We start from the raw sequence: 15,969 nt of genomic DNA, 5'->3' as shown, positions 1-15,969 counted from the left end.
GAGAGGAGGAGAGACAGAGAGGAAGATCTTCCGTCTGATGATTCACTCCCCAAGTGAGCCGCAACGGCTGGTGCTGTGCCGATCCAAAGCCGGGAACCAGTAACCTCTTCCGGGACTCCCACGTGGGTGCAGGGTGCCAAGGCTTTGGACTGACCTCGACTGCTTTCCCAGGCCACAAGCAGGGAGGTGGATGGGAAGCGGAGCTGCCGGGATCAGAACTGGTGCCCATATGGGATCCCGGTGCGTTCAAGGCAAGGACTTTAGCCACTAGGCTACGCTGCCGGGCCCCACCCACCTACTTCTGACCCTCTTCTTTCTCTCAATAAGGACCATTTGCCCCATTAAGAATTGTGATCTCTTGCAAGAGATGTCCACACTAGTTTCCTCACTCCTCAAAGCACACTGCCAACCTAATGCATTTCACATTGTAAGTACAGGAAATATTTGCTGATATAAGTGAAACAAAGCCAAATGATAGGAAATTCACTCAGTTACAGTCCTTTCCTTCCTCAATCCTCGCCCCCAACTTCTAATGTTATTAAGTCTTTTACAAAGTAGCTAGAGTGTCCGGTGCATGGCCTAGCAGTTAAATTCCTTGAACGCGCCCAGGATCCCATATGGGTGCTGATTCTAAACCTGACAGCCCTGCTTCCCATCCAGCTCCCTGCTTGTGGCCTGGGAAAGCAGCTGAGGACGGCCCAAAGCCTTGGGACCCTGCACCTGTGTGGGACACCTTGAAGATGCTCTGGACTCCTGGCACTGGATCAGCTCAGCTCCAGCCATTCCAGGTGCTTAGGGAGTGAATCAGCAGACAGAAGATCTTCTCTGTCTCTCCTCTTCTCTTTGTATCTGACTTTCCAGTAAAAATAAATAAATCTTTAAAAAAAAGTGGTGAACTTTAAAAGAAAAGAAAAAGAATATAGCTAGACTTCTAAGTCAAATACTCCAGATAAAAAAAAGTTCCAGGACCTTCATGGTAGCCTAGCGGCTAAAGTCCCTAGCTTGCATGCACTGGGATCCCATATAGGATTTTACATTACACAGAATCAAAAGTGACCTACCCAACAAAATGTCATCATCACTGAGGCACATTTAGCAAATGTCTGCTCAGACAGGAATGCCTGGATTTGAGTCCCATCTCTGCTTCCAAAGCAACAGGTGATGGCTCACAGGTGTTGGCTCACAGAGCTGGGTCACTGCCATGCACCTCAGAGACCTGAATTAAGATCCAGGTTCCTGTTTTCTGCCTGGCCCACACCTGGCTACTGTAGCCATAAGGGAAATGAATCCCAGATGATAAAGCTCTCTCTTTGCCTTTTAAATAAAATAAAGACAAATAGAAATGAAAAGACACAGGAAAAAAAGGATGGTGCTTCGACCTGGGTTTCTACTTTGACAAGATATTGATAACCACAAATTTCAAACAGGCCCATTTGCAATGAAGCGTAAGATTCTCACTTGCAGAAGTTAACGTTGTCCAGCAGTAGCCAGTCTCCAGACTTCAGGGCCTGCACCAACATGCTGTCTACCCATTCAAAAGTGCCCTGGCTACAGCCACTGGCTGACTGCATAAGCTTCACCCTAAAACTTCGGGAGTCTTCCACAAGCTTGGCAAACTCTGAAATATCACAGACAAAATAAAAATCCATAGCACTTATTAAAAAGCAATACAATTTAAAAAACTTTGATTGAAAGAACTGCAGTTCAATTTTGTGAGGTACAACACAGAATAAATATGAGGATCTTAGGGGAAAGAGGGGAGGTTCCTGTTTAATCACAGATTAACAAAAATGCTTTGGACAAAAAAATACTTCTTACTTTCTAAATTGATGGCTAAAAGCTCCTGGATTGATGCTAGGGTGAAACAATGAAGATATTTCTGTTACAATTTAAGAAACCGTAACAGAAGCACAAAGACATCTCCCACCTGTTGTTGGATTTCTTCTATCACATGAAAAATGTACTCAGGGTCTGGTGTTGTAGCACAGCTAGTCAAGAAACCACCCACAACAGCAATATCATATATAGGCACCTATTTGAGTCCATTTCCAATCAAGCTGTCTGGTTACCCGCATAAATTACAGAAGCTCGTCCAAGTAGACAGGTCCCTGTACCCACATGGGAGACCCCAACGAAGCTTCTGGCCACTGGTTTCAGCTCAGCCCAACCCCCAGCTGCTGAGATCATTTCCAAGGAGTGAACCAGCAGAAGGAAGTTTTCTCCTCTCAATTCATCCCTACCTTTCTCGAATAAATAAATATTTTATTTTTAAAGATCTATTTTTTTTAACTCAAATGACACAGTTATGAAGAAACTGGGTGGCAGAGAGATGTTTCATCTGTTATTTCACTCCCCAATGGCCTCAACAGCCTGACCTGGACTGGGCCAAAGCTGGGAACCAAGAGCTTCTTCTGGGTCTCCCACACGGGGGCACATGCCCAAGCTCTGCTGCTTTCCCAGGCCATTAGCATGGGGTTAGATCGGAAACAGAGCAGCTCATAGGGGATGTCAGCACCACAGGCAGAAGAATGGCTTGCTATGACATTATCCCAGCACCAAATATTTTGTAAAAAATAAAATAAAAAAGGAATGCACTCTGCTGGCACAATGTAGTTAGTGCATTAAAGTAGGTTTCTTTTACACTGGCTACATCATGCAACTGTCATTAACAACTGGGATTTGTCAAATGCTTTGTAATTGATGGTGCATATAGCCTTTGGCTAGAGATTTTTCATTGAGTCCTTTGTGTTAGAATTGTTGTATGACCCTTTCCACATCACAAGTAAAATTCACTGGGCAACTGTTTCTGGCTATGAGGGACTACAAGATGTATACTTAACTTGTACCTGTTAATAACAAAAAGTGAGACATACTTCAAATATACACACCTGTCTTGGAGTAAGAGTTGATCTTATTGATAAGCTGCTGCATGAGCAGTAACACTGCTTCCAGTTTATTGACACTCTCCATTGTGATGCCTTTGCCATCATCTTCAAAACACTGAGGCTTGTATGTCAGGAGGAAGCGACTCCAGGCTCGCAGCACGACCTCAGCATCATCAGTACTGACCAGGAAGCTGTCCCGCAGCAGTGCCCTCACTGTGTCTTCCACCTTCTCCAGCAGCTGCTTCCAAGGTCGCCTAAGATCAACCTACAATTTGGGGAGCACATAATTTAGCTATTGGACACAGAAGACCCTCTATTGATCATGGGGTGGTGCTTTTTTGCCTAAAAAAGGTAAAGACAGAATGTTACCTGCTCAAATCCACCCAGAAGCTCTGTGGTGTAGACTGCACTGTTCATAGCCATGATCTTTAGTGGGTAACCAGTCAGGTGTGCAAGAAGCTGGACCAGGCTGGTCTTGCCCACCGAGGCTGGCCCCACAAGGATGACCATCCAGCTCATCTGTACACACTTCATGATCGGCTCCAATGACTGGAATGACTGATGCAGGAGTGACAGGGGTCTGCGTGATGGGTGAGGGACATAGGTGCCCCGGGAAAGAACTGAGTAGCTCAGCTGAAAAAACAAAAGCAGTGAGAACTCATGAACATACTTGAGAATGGCAGGCAGAATAAGCAACAGAAATTTTTCAGTTAAGTAGAGGGTTACACTACTCTCCTCATCTGAACATCATAGGGAGTGATATGAAACAGTCTGGCCCCAGGTATGGAGTAGAATTTGAACCAAATACATCCTTGAATACACCAATGACCTAAAGAAAAATGATAAAATCAAAGACAAAAAAATCACTCCACAAATTGCATTTTAAATAAAGCTTCTTTATTTAAAAGGTTTTCATACACACACACACACACACACACACACACACAAACACAAGCAAAATCTTCCATCTGCTGGTTCCCTCCCAAATGGCTAAAACAGCCAGGTCTAAGCCAAGGCAATGCTGGGAACCAAGAATTCCAACCTGGTCCCTCACCTGAGTGGCAGAGGCCCAAGCACGTGAGCCAGTATCTGCTGCCTTCCCACATTATTAATAGAGCTTGCTGGAAAGAGGAGCAGCCAAGTTCATACCAACTATTCATCCTGCTCTACCACAACATCAGCCCCACACCACCAAACCATTCAAACGTTTCTGAAGGAAACAAGCAAAGTGATGAGACTCACTGTATCTTATTTGTATCTTTTTTCTTTTCATTTTTTCCTTATGCTTTTAGAGATTCACTATATAACAAAAATCATAATTCCTTTACCTCTTGCAGCCATCTATTATAAAGATAGACTGAATATGCCATTGCCATGGCATACCCAGCTAAGCTTCCACCTGCAGTGCCAGCATCCAATATAGGCACCAGTTCAGGTGTCAGCTGCACTTCCAATCTAGTTCCCTGCTAATGGCTTGGGAAAATATCAAGGACAGCCAAAGTCCTTGGGCCCTTGCACCCACAGGAGAGATCTGGAAGAAGCTCCTGGCTCTCTGGTTCAGACGAGTCCAGCTGTGCCCACTGCAGCTGTTCGTAAAATGAATCAAGATCTCTATGTCTTTTTCACTCTCTCTGTAATTCTCTTTCTGACAAAATAAATCTTAAGAAAAAGGAAGGCTACATGCATAACATTCTGAGTTCAAGAAAAGAATAGCCACATAATACAAAACCATTTTGAGAATCCAGTGGAAACACAAGATACCAGAGACAAAGGGGCTGTGCTTTCATGTTTTAAGATACCAGCTACAGGTCTCAGTGCAGTAGCCTAGTGGCAAAGTCCTAGCATTGCACATGCCAGGATCCCATGTGGGCACCAGTTGTATTCCAGCACCCCCACTTCCCATCCAGCTCCCTGCTTGTAGCATGGGAAAACAGTCAAGGATGGTCCAGAGCCTTAGGACCCTGCATCAGCGTGGGAGACCGGGAAGAAGCTAGAGGCTGCTGGCTTTGGATTGGCTCAGCTCCGGCCATTACAACCACTTGGGGAGTGAAATCAGGGAAAACAGTATCTTCCTCCTCTCTGTTTCTCCTCCTCTATGTATGTCTCACTTTCTAATAAAAATAAAACTTCAAAAAAAAAAAAAGCCAAAGATAACAGCTACTAAGAGGGTAAAAAGCCACTGAGTCTCCTGACTTCCCAGCACTTTCTTACCTCTGTGCCTGGCCAGATGATGAAGACCTAGTTGTTTATCACTATGGAGCCCTACTGTTTTAAAGAAGGTTTATGAGTATGTAGATATAGATAAATACGCTAACTGCGTCCTCCAAAGTAAACTACTTTATACTGTGAGAAAATAGATAGGGGAACATTCGGCGTGGTATGCCCATTCTCTTCTTTAGGAAGAAGTCAACTTTAATATGGAAAGAAACCCAAAGATCAAGGGAGAAACTCACCTTTTCTTTGTCTTCCCGGGGTCTCATCCTCTTCCCATAGACCAAAAACCCATGCTGGCCAGGATCGTAATAACCAAGGGACTGGTCGACGAACATCAACTGACACCAGCGGAAAAGATCCCGGAGGCTGAACTCCCAGGGTCCTCCTTTTTGGCCCCATTTCTTCTCAACAGTCACTTCGTGATCAATCTGCAAAGAAAATATGGGAAAATAAGGGAAACATGTCCTGCTGCCAGGTACCACAGTCAGTGTTCCCAATGTACTACAGGGTATGTAATCTGGGTCAGAGTCAACAGGCTTCACTCAGATTACTTTCTTCCACATAAGATTTCCAAATGCCAGAAGCCAGAAATACTCCATAAGCATTATTAATGAAATTTACAACACAGAAATTAATTCTTGCATCATTCAAATGAGAAGCTTGCCTTCCACAAGAAATTCATAGAATCCTAAGTGATTTATTCCAATTAAACTTTGATTTGGTAGAGCACCACCACGTTGAGGAAATAGTCATATACAGCTAGGGCAATAAAGAACAATTAAAACAAGTGGGTACCTACTTGGTTATTAAAAACGACCATTTTCTTCACAATAGTTTTGTCAATGGCTGGAAACAAAGTACTGGCAATAAATTCCATATCAATTACTGTAAGAGGATCCACAAAAACCTTTAAAATTAAAAAGCAAAAGAAAGGTAATCATTTTTCTTTGTAACATACTAGAAATGATATCCCTGTCTTATTACCTGAAAATTTTAACACTAAATAATAATGTTTAAGCAATACATATGATCTTTAGTTATAGACATTTCTCTTAGGATGAAGTAAGGTAAAATCTGGTTCTTGCACTGTTGTACAGTAAGTGAAGCCACTGCCTACAGCACCAGCACCTCATATGGGTGCCGATTCAGATCCCAGGTGCTCCCTGATAATTCACCTGGAAAGCAGCGGAAGTTGGCCTAAGTATTTGGGATCCAGAGCTAGACCCAGGCAAACATACTAGGCTCTGACTTGGCTCAAGCTTAGCCATTGTGGCAACTTGGGGAGTGAACCAGTAGGTAGATCTCTTTCTCTGGTTTCTGGTTCTCTCTCTTTCTGTAACTCTGCCTTTCACATAGACAAATAAAGCCTACATAAAATCAACAACTCTTAAAAATACACGGATTTCTTTTGAATTCTACTCAAGAAAAAAGACAGACATGTGCATTTTTTTTTTACTTAGCTTTCTAAACTCTTCTAGGTGCAAAATACAGTGGCTTCCAAACACTGGATGGTAGGTATAAAAGTGTTAAAACTGAAAAATTCTGTGAATCTTTCAACTGAAAATGCTCATGATAAAGTGCTCTTAAAAGATACTAGCCAATTTTTAAACTCCAAGGGATAAGGTACCTCATTTAGTCAAGTAGCAGAAACCAGTTGTTAAAATCAAATAAACATAAACATAGACACATTCTTCTACAAAAAGAAATAAGAATAAGATATCACATAATAACTGATGTGATACTGGAGTTTTACTCAGCTTTCTCACCTCACTGTTTACAAATTCAAATATATAACTTTTAAGGTGAAATTTTCCTAATGGTTTGAACAAATCACATGGACTAGGAAAGGTCAAACACTGTGCCCCATTCCCAAGGGTAGCCAACAGAACCCTGAAATGAGAAGCACTTGGGCTTTATACCCTACTCTTTCTCCTTATCTGTAACATTTACCCTGCCTTCTTCCTGGAGCCCACATGGTCCCCAAGCACCTTCTCACTGCAATGCTCATGAGTATCACTCAATCTGAGTTGGTGCTCTAGGTTAAAAGTTCTCATTCTTGCTTGCTGAACATTAACTTGTGAACTTAAAAAAAAAAGGGACAAAGAGAAAATCCAGAACATTAATAGCAATTCCTAGGCCCTGTTTCCTAGACACCATTACAAAAGATACAAAGGTTTGTTTACAAGCCACTTTATTTCTACTATTTGGTTATTTTTCAGAATGAAAAACTTAACAGAATTATAGTAAATACAAAAGTAGGTAATTCTTTCTCATAAGATGATTACAATACGGCATCTAACTGAAAATATTACTGTAGGTGTCAGCTACTAACAAACCCAGAGCACAGTTAGCTGCAAGATTGAGGTTTACATCAATACATGAAATGTCTGACACTACACAATTAATATCTACTACATAATAACTTCAGCGTAGGAAATTCTATAAATAGAACATGCCACCAATAACTTTTCCCGTCCACTACAAGATGATAAAGCTTACTGTCTGCTCCGATTTCGAACGAGAGTATGTCCTGAAGCCTTTGCTAATGCTGCCACCAAGCTGGTCTTGCCAACACCGGGTGAGCCTTCCAAAAGAATGGGTTTGTTCAGTTTGATAGCTCGTAAAAGCCTCTGGGCATTCATAGCAGTAGTGGCTGCATTGAGTGCATAATCGGTGATATTATTCCTGCAGAGGACAGGACCTTCAAGGAGAAAAGCAAAGGCACATGTAAGCTGGACATACCGAATTCAAACATACATGTCAACACCAAATTCTAAGAATGCATCATTGGATTGGTAGTGACGGTCCCTATTTCACCTTTTTCCTACTCTGGTATCCATAAAATGTGGCATACAATCATCAACTCTGCTCTACAGATCTAACTCCCTATACACATTTACATAGGTCTAATTACAAATAAATATCTCTGACTTTCAATCTATAATTCAAGTCATCAGAAACACTCGTACTTGAATTTTCGTAATAACTAAAAGCCAAGCAATTCCAAGGCTTTCAGGTCACCTAGACAATTAATGATACGTCCTATCTTAACTCATATGGTAACCGAAGCACATAAATAAAAATTACAATCTCACAGGACTTAACACTTGTGCCACTATATTTCTCAGCAGAAATTCTGGTATTTGAATTAGGAAGGATAGGGTTAAGACAGCATTTGTTTCCTCATCTGTGCAAACAAAAGACTAGCCCAGTACCAAGATATGAGCACACAGATTCTACATAAGAACACTGAAAACTATCACTGTGGATTCGGAAGAGATTTAGCACTTACATCATCAAGGCCCATCAAGATAAACACAGTATGTGTTTTTTGCTTGTTTGTTTTTAAGATTTATTTTTATTGGAAAGGCAGATATACAGAGAGGAGGAGAGAGAGAGAGAGGGAAATCTTCCGTCCGATGATTCACTCCCCAAGCGGCCGTAGTAGCTGGAGCTGAGCCAATCCAAAGCCAGGAGCCAGGAGCTTCTCTGGGTCTCCCACGCGGGTGCATGGTCCCAAAGCTCTGGGCCATCCTCAACTGCTTTCCCAGGCCACAAGCAGGGAGCTGGATGGGAAGTGGGGCTGCCGGGATTAGAACCGGCACCCATATGGGATCCTTGCACGTTCACGGCAAGGACCTTAACCACTACACTATTGTGCTGGGCCCAACACAGTATGTTTTAAGAGGTAACAGGACTTTGAAGGGAGGAGGAAAGGATATGTGATCCATTTGGTCAGAATTCTGGGACGGAATTGTTTACCAATGAACCTCTGTACATTAGCAATTATTAACAGCGAAAGAGAAGAATGGAGAGGAGCAGATGACCCTGCAGTGGGAGCAACCACACAAGAAAAACAGGGTTCATTAGGAGACATCTCATTTACTTCTCTCAATAAAATGCTTGGAGAGGCAACCAAGCCTGAATGATAATAAGCATCAGAACTCAAACCAAACTTCTTCTTGGCTACTGGGTTGCTCATTTAACCATTTATTAAATCACTTACTCAGCCTAGACACTTTGAGCGCCTGTGACTACCAGCAAAAGGACAATCGCCAGGAATAAGCAGTAGAATGAGAGAATACCTGCCTTGAACAGTTCACAAGCCTATTTTTGTAAAAGGCAGTGACAGTAATGTAGTTCAGATATAGGGCTAAACAACCCTGTGCAAGATATTTTACTGACAGCTTAACTGGGACATAGAGTTTTATTGCAAGAAGTGTCTTACTGTAGATAAAAACTAATAAGCAAATGTATTTCTAGAAAATAATCTCTTCATACTTTGCAGTTTCTTTTAGCTTTAAATACCATGTATATATTTTGAACCATTCAATTACAATTCTATCAAGTGAGATTCCAATTCAGATAATGTTCAAAAATAATCATGAATACAACATACTAAGAATTAAGTAAAAATCTTTGATCTATGAGAAAGTTTTAAGTTCTTAAAAAAATTCTTACCCCTTGGAATAAAAAATGGATGAATTCCCCAAAGGTTGTCTATCCCAGTGAATTCCTTGGCCTTGAGCATGCTATAAATCTTCAATTCATTTTCCTGATTCTGTAAGTTGGACTATCTTGGAAAGTCTCTTGATAAAATTTCAGGCATTCTTCTTGAGCCAAGAGAGCTGTACCCAACCCAGAGGAAGTTACCCCTACAATAAGAGGGTCAGGAGGTCAATCAACACAGCACCAAGCTTCACTAGAGCTCTTACAAGAGCCCGAGCCATGCTCTTGGGGAGCATGGATCTCAGCAGAACTAGAGCACACATGCAACTCCTCATGTGAGCACTTGAAAGAAGAAACTGACACCGTCCCACTTGTTTCAGATCCATTAACCAGCAGCTTATTCAGTAAAGCGTCCCAGCCATACAGTGACCAATCAGCAAAAAGACAAGAGTACCAATGCATCAACACCAGCCACGTGTTTTATTTCTAATCTTCCCAGCTGAATGCCCGTAACTTTAATGTTGAATTTTATGATAATTTAAAACAAAATGATGAAAGCCCATTAACAGAAATCTGCTCATATTAAGAATTACTCAGTGCTCCAAGAACTTAATCATCATAATCATCTCACGCCTGTGGTAAGCCTTTTACATCAACTACCTTTCAAAAAACATGAAGAAAAGGAAAATCATTCTAAGTTTCAGACTTAAGGATCCAGTCACATATTGCTCCTATCCACATTCCATTCTACCCTGGTTCCTTGCCTCCTCCAGCTAACAGACAACATACCTGAACCTATTCCATCTATGTACACCAGGCAGGTGACATGAACAAAAGATGTGACTGTAGAGATGGTGTCTGGCCTTTTCGAATCAGCTTCTTCCACCATTGTGTTCATGAAGTTTACCCACGAGAGGAGATCTCTGATACTGACCACGCACTTTCGGCCAAACTCCTGGCGGGTCAGCCAATCAATGAAATCCAGCATCACTTCAGCTATGTCAACCCCTAAGACAAATGAAAACAAAGGCATTTGTGGTTTGTAGCAAATTCCAAGAGGGTACAAATGGCCAAAAAGCAATCTATATTCTTTATGGTGGATTGATTTATAAGGAAGAATTGCACAGATACAGTGGTGAAGCAGAGGTGGTATCCTTTGATCTGCTAGTTCACTTTCAAACGGTTGCAAAAATGAGGACAGGACCAGAACCAAGCCATGAGCCAGGAATTCAATCTGGGTCTCTCATGTGGGTAAAGAGGACAAGCCCTTCAGCCATCTTCTGCTGTTACCCCATGCACATTCCAGGGAGCTGAATCAGAAGTGGGGCACTCAGGTGTGCCTGAATCAGTATTCATGATGGGTACTGTTTAGTCCACTACAACACAATAAAGAGATTCCTGATTTATCAGTGGTTTTACTCCCAAATTTTCGATCTCTCAGTGCTGGAAAAGTATTTGCATTCAGAGAAAATTATAATAATTTTCATCTTAACACCAGCTAGTACTATGTGGGACAATCCTTTCAACTATCTTGAGCTATTGCCGGGAGCTAGAACTCCCAGTCCAGGGCTCGGCAGTGTGGCCTAGTGGCTAAGGTCTGTGCCTTGATCCCATATGGCCGCTGGTTCTAATCCTGGCAGCTCCACTTCCTCTCTATCTATCCTCCTCTCAATATATCTGACTTTGTAATAAAAATAAAATAAATCTTTAAAAATAAAAAAAATAAAAAAAAAAAGAACTCCCAGTCCACCAGTCTGAAGGGTAAAAATCTCAGAGTGAGTTTTGAACTGTCACTAAGCTGATGCTCAGTAGTTTCTGGGGATTAAATGCATTTTCAACTTGAATCACCAACAGAAACTGAGGAACATCTCTGTTACATTCATGATAATGAAGAATGTCATCTTTTTAGTGACATTTAGTTCAGGTTTTCTTCTTTACCCTGAATCATCCAACTCAGCAAATTAGTGGATTCACACACTTCGTTTCATGCTTAGTGACTAGTCTAATGCTCACAATTATGTACCATAAAAGACCTGCCTTGAAAAAAATACACCTTACCTAATTCACAGATTGAAACAGTATCATTTACATTGAGCAGAGCCTTTTATAAAAGCTTGTTAAATCAATATAAAACATTTTACCTTAAAAGTATAACTGCCAACAAATGTCATAAAACAGTAAATTTAGGGGCGGGCACGATGGCTCAACTGTCTAATCCTCCACTTCCAAGCATCAGCTTCCAATATGTATGCCAGTCTGTATTCTAGTTGTTACGCTTGTAATCCAGCTCCCTGGTTTGGGTAATGGGGGAGCAATGGAGGACGGTCAAAAGCCTGAGACCCTGCACCCATGTGGGAAACCCAGAAGAAGCTCCTGGCATCAGGATAAGCTCCTGAATCAGAGGTGCAGCAGCTGGCACTCGAACCAGTAGCCATACATAATGCCAGCACAACAGTAGGAAGCTTACCCTTCTCATGGCACCAGCCGTTATCCAATTTTATTCCTTAATGGAAAGTAAGCGATATAGAGAGGAGAGACAGAAAGCAAAATCTTCCATCCATTGATTCACTCCCCAGGTGGATATGACGGCCAGAACAGTCAGAGATGTGCCAATCTGAAGTCAAGAGCCAGGAACCTCTTGGGGGTCTCCTATGTGGGTGCAACGTTCCAAAGCTTTGGGTCATCCTCAACTGCTTTCACGGACCACATGCAGGGAGCTAAATGGGAAGCGGGGCTGCTGGGATTAGAACCCATGCCCATATGGTATCCTGGTGCAGGCAAGGCAAGGACTTTAGCTGCTAAGCTGTCACGCCAGGCCCTATCCAATCTATTTTTGAAATAAGCTTTAATAAGTTGAACAGACATGATTATAAATTGAATGAATATCTTTTATATTCTCTAAGAATAAAATAATAATTAAAAAACCCTATGTATTGAATCTTAGAATTAAATCATGCCCTAGCTGCTTGTGCCCTGGGAAACCAGTAAGGCATGGCCAAGCCTTACCTCCCTACACCAGCGAAAGACCCAGAAGCAGCTCCTGGCTCCTGGCTTCTGATCAATTCAGCTTTAGACATTTGCTACTGCTTGGGGAGTGAATCAGCAAATGGAAGATGTTCCTCTTTGTCTCACCTTCTCTCTGTAAATATGCCCCTCTTTGAGGATCCTGGGATGCGTGGGAGGCTGCATGTGGGTTCTCCCTTTATCTCTCCCCTCCCCCCAGATACAAGAAAAAAAAATGTAGAAACAATAGTCTTACCCACTCTCCTTTAGTTCTTGTCCGTTTATGCCCTAATCAACTATGTAAAGATTATCAAAATAAATAATTAAAAGAAATTAATAATAAATCATCAAAAAGAAAAAAAATCAGGCCCAGTGTGGTAGCCTTGCATGTATCAGGATCACATATGGGCACCAGATTGTATCCAGGCTACTCTACTTCCCAACCTGCTCCCTGCTTGTGCCCAAGCAAAGCAGCCAAGCGCAGCTCAAAGCCTTGGGACCCTGCACACCCATGGGAGACCGGGAAGAAGCTCCTGGCTCCTGGCTTTGGTTTGGCTCAGCTCTGGCTCTTGTGGCCACCTGGTGAGGCACAAGTAATGGCGCTCCTTGTTGCTGGCTACAGTGCAAACACAGTCCTGGCTATTGTAGGTATCTGGGAAGTAAACTAGTGAATGGCAGATCTAATCTCTCTTTTTCTCTTTGCAAATTCATTAAGTACATAACTTCTAAAAATACATCATATAACAAACAACCTGAATCTTACTGGGCATTTGAATAATTGTTTAAAGATTTTTAATACTATTCTAGTTTCTTCATGTTTCAACATTTTATAATAATTTTTTAGGTATTTTTTTTTAAATTGGAAAGGCAGACCAGATTTATGAAGAGAAAGATCTTCCATCTGCTGGTTCACATCCCCAGACGGCCACAACAGCTGGAGCCAATCGGAAGCCAGAAGTCAAGAGCTTCTTCCAGGTCTCCCACATGGGTACAGGGCCATCCTCTGCTGCTTTCTCATGCCACAAGCAGGGAGCTGGGTGGGAAGTGGAACAGCTTGCTCATGAACTGGGGTCCTGACACTTGCAAGGTGAGGATTTTGCCACTTAGACATTGCACTGGGCTCAACCGATTTTTTAATAAAGGGAAAGGAAAAAAAATGTTGGTGACAAAAACACAGTTTAAGCTCTATAAACTCTTGCTCAAGAGGCAATAATTAAAATGAAATGAAACATTCTGAGTGTCTGTTTATGTTGTTTCCATTTCACTACATCCTATTTCCTTTAACACTATGTACACACATGGTTACACACACTCCTAGCACACCCCTCCATTTGACTCAGTGAACCACACTGCTGCCACCTGTCAACTAACCTTTATGATCCATTCTGCTCAGGGACAATCCTGGATGAAGATTACAACTGATAATCTGAATCAAATCTTCACGGCTTGTACTCTGAGGACACCATATTTCCATAAACCGATTTCTCAAGGCAGGAGACAACTATAATGAACACAAATCCTAAAGTGAATTTTAAACCTATAAGGAAAGTTAGGAAAACATACCCTTGCAAAGGTTGGTAAGGACTCTGGTACATATTAGATGCCTCATTTATGACCTTAGTTACCAATTTACTTAAAGCTCACTTTCCCTTGGCTCCCTACACACAGCATCTCACTAAACCACAGTTCTCTGTGCCAGCAGCATCTTCAATCTTCTCCCACTCTACATGCATAGCCCAGAGACTTTACACTGCAGGGCACATAAAGATCCTGCTTCCAGCCAGAGGTTTCAATCTTACTTTCAGTCACACAGTAATACTCTAGAGAAAATAAACGGCTATCTCCGCATAGAGAAGGGTTTACTGAAGCTTATATGAAGGAAGCTTATATTTTTACCATTTCAAACAAAAATCATTAAGACCCTCCATTCTCATGGCCTTTGCCCTACACAGATTTCTCTTTCCCTTACCCAAAATTCAAATACCCACCATGCCATATGCACAAAATTATCAGTTTGTCATCACTTCGTTGTTCCTTGGTGATCATCTATCAGGTCTATCAAGGACCAGATGCTTATTTTTATTGCAAAGTCAGATATACAGAGAGGAGGAGAGACAGAGAGAAATATCTTCCATCCTATGACTTACTCCCAGAGTGACTGCAACAGCTGGTGCTGTGCCGATCCGAAACCAGGAGCCAGCAACCTCCTCCATGTGGGTGCAGCTCAATAAACACAATTCAGTTAATCTGCAAGTGCTCCTCATCACCAACTTAGTATTTTTCTTTTTTAATATTTAATATTTATTTTTAATTTTTATTGGAACGGCAGATATACAGAGAGATGGAGAGACAGAGAGTAAGATCTTTCATCTGATGGTTCATCCCCCAAGTGGCCGCAACAGCTGGAGCTGAGCCAATCCGAAGTTAGGAGCCAGGAGCTAGGTACAGGGTCCCAAAGCTCTGGGCCATCCTCTACTGCTTTCCCAGGCCACAAGCAGGGAAGCTGGATGGGAAGTGGGGCTGCCGGGATTAGAACCAGCGACCATATGGGATTCCAGCATGTTCAAGGCAAGGACTTTAACTGCTTCGCTATCGCACCGGGTCAATCACCAGCTTGGTCTTAGCAATCATTTCATCTCTCATTTGTTCTGCCTGCTGATGATGCAAAACCAAAATGTTGCTTTCCTTTAAGTAGACCTTGTTCAGTGTTGCCTAAGAAAACTTAAGCTGACCTGACAAGTTAACATATAGAGCCCCGAAACTAGAGCATTCTGCGGTATTGTCTATGTGCCAAGAAACAGATTTGATGTTTTGATTCTGAAACTGCGAAGCTTTAAAAAAAAAAAAAATCTTGAAGACCTGGTACGGTAGCCTAGCGGCTAAAGCCCAGTCCTGAATGCACCAGGATTCCATATGGGCACCGGTGTATAGCCTGGCTATTTCAGTGTCCTTCCAGCTTGTGGCCTGAAAAGCAGTACAAGATGGCCCAAAGCCTTTGGACCCTGCACCTACATATGGCATGTTTGAGGTATAGGCCTGTTTGCACTATCCTAAAATTCACGTAGTTCAGTAGAAATCACGCTTGAATACTTTAAGCTGCTAAATATGAAAACGAAAATAGGCACAAGACAGCTGGATAGTACCATATAACTATTTAAAGGTGTATAGCAGCCAGTTGTGTATAAACTATAATTGAGATGTCAATGAAGTAGTTACCAGAAATGGTTAAGAACTTGCATTTTCTAACATACTGGTCATTCAATACCATGTCAATTAACTTCGTGATGTTGTAAACTGTTGTTGAAATTGTGTAGGGGGCCTTTCACTGGAGGGAATGATTTTCTGCTAGCCCTACTTTCAGACCAGGAATGGTCTCCCAATGAAACTTGAATTTATCTGGACAATAAGATGCTGGACT

The sequence above is a fragment of the Ochotona princeps genome, unplaced genomic scaffold (genome assembly GCF_030435755.1).
Source record: "Ochotona princeps isolate mOchPri1 unplaced genomic scaffold, mOchPri1.hap1 HAP1_SCAFFOLD_104, whole genome shotgun sequence".
Taxonomy (NCBI): Eukaryota; Metazoa; Chordata; class Mammalia; order Lagomorpha; family Ochotonidae; genus Ochotona; species Ochotona princeps.
The sequence above is the reverse complement of the archived record's forward strand: the minus strand, read 5'-3'. Positions refer to the sequence as shown.